This window comes from Apis dorsata, unplaced genomic scaffold (assembly GCF_000469605.1).
Source record: "Apis dorsata unplaced genomic scaffold, Apis dorsata 1.3 scaffold_51324, whole genome shotgun sequence".
NCBI lineage: Eukaryota > Metazoa > Arthropoda > Insecta > Hymenoptera > Apidae > Apis > Apis dorsata.
The window spans coordinates 860-2,956 of record NW_006267275.1 but is presented as its reverse complement, the minus strand read 5'-3'; the positions used below and the strand labels follow the sequence as shown (position 1 = coordinate 2,956).

General features: G+C 20.3%; 1 pseudogene; it reads left to right on the top strand.

Moving 5' to 3' along the window:
• The first annotated feature begins 66 nt into the window (after positions 1-66).
• Positions 67-1,820, top strand: LOC102678825 (annotated as a pseudogene).
• Positions 1,821-2,097: the final 277 nt, after the last annotated feature.

Genomic DNA, 2,097 nt, shown 5'->3' with positions numbered 1-2,097 from the left:
TAATATGCTTTTCATTTGACAATAAGATTAAGATTTTGAGTGGCAATTAAACAATTAATCATTAACTAAAGGAGTGATTTAAAAATAAATATGTTAATAAAATTCTTTTATCTTAGATCAAACAATATACAATTTGTTGATTCGTTCAAAAATGAAAGAAACGAATTAATGATTATGTGGCCCAATATTGTTCGTGAATTGACGGAAAATAATGAAGAATTACCGGATGTTAACAAATGGATAACAGAGGTATCTAATTTTTTTCAAAATTTATATTCTATCGAATAATTATAATTTCGTGTAAAGTGTGTCAGTATAAGAATCAAATTTTATTGAAAACTTAAATCTTGTCGAACATAAGCACTAATTTATATATTAATATATTATATATTAATATAGTTAGATTATCATTTCTTTGAACATTATCACAAAAAATGATATATTACATCTATTATTTGTATTATACATCTAAAATTTGTATTTATATTTGCAATAATAAGCTATGTTAATATGATGATATTTCATAAATGATTTTTCTTTTTACAATGGTTTTGATTTTTAATATTTCATTCATTCTAATTTCATTCTTTTTTTAACATTATATCTTGGTATCAAAAATAATCAATATATAAAAAAAAAACCGCATTAATTAACATTATATAGAGTAAAAGAAATCCATTTTTTATTTTTAAAAAAATTAAAGATCGTTACTTAGATATTAAACAAATTAAAACAAATTAAATTTGTATATATAATATGAATAATCGAAAATTTAAAAAAGAATTTTACATTTCTAAAATAAATGCCAATGAATATGTGAAGATACTAATATATTAATCTATTATTAATGTTCGATCGATGTTGATAATCGATTTCTAATAATCTAAAACAATATGGATTTTGTATCTATGAAATATTTCATGAATTCATGTTTATATTCATTCTTAATGAATACAGCTTTATCTATAAAAATTATGGTTAAAAGCAAAAATCAAGACAGATTTATAAAACAGCCAAAATAATTTCAATAACAATCTCAACAATCTCAATTTAAATTTTTAATTTTATAGCAGCAATTTGATGGGAGTTTGATATAAATGAAGTGCTTTACATTACATATATTATATATTATATATGAGTTTATTATTACCCATATTATATTTTTTTCACATTTATATTCTTTTCTCTTTATTCGCATTCATAAACGACATTCATTGTATTTCAATAATGAAAGAATATTTTTTAACTTTTAGATATTGGAATATAATGTTCCAAAAGGAGGAAAACGAAGATCAGTATCACTTGTAATCGCATATAAATTGCTGGCGTCTCAAGACCAATTAACGAAAGAAAATATTCGTTTAGCTTGTATTCTAGCTTGGTGTATAGAAATAGTAATTTTTTATTTCTTATTTCCTTTTTTTAGTTAATATTATTATTATTAGAATATATTATTTTTCAATTCACTAATATTATTAATATTCACTAATATAATTTATACATTCGCAAGTAATAAAAAAGTAATAAAAAAATTGATCTTATATAAATGATTAATATTTTAAATTTATATTATTTCTTTCTAGCTTTAAAAAGTTTATATATATGATTATTATAGATGCATGCATTTTACATAGTGATGGATGATATTATAGATCATGCAGACATACGAAGAAATCAACCAACCTGGCATGTAAAAGTTGGATTAGGTGCAATTAATGATGCTTTAATTTTGGAAACATGTATATACAAGCTTCTTGAGAAACATTTTAAATCAAAAAATTGTTATGTAGAAATCATGAATATATTCTTGAAAGTGAGTAACATATTTTTTTATTTATATTATTTACATAGTGTTCAAAGAAATAATTGTATTTATAAATTAATTTTGTATATTAAAACCAAAACTATTACTTTATGTTGTACAGTCTCAATTTTTAAAATAATAATAATAATAATAATAAAATCTTTTTTTATGAAAATTGGAAATTTAAAAAAATAATTCCGAAATAGAAAAAAGCGTTTATATCACCAAAATAAAACTACATTGTTTCTTTAATAATGAAAAAAATAACATAGTTTTGTTGATATTAACCATTC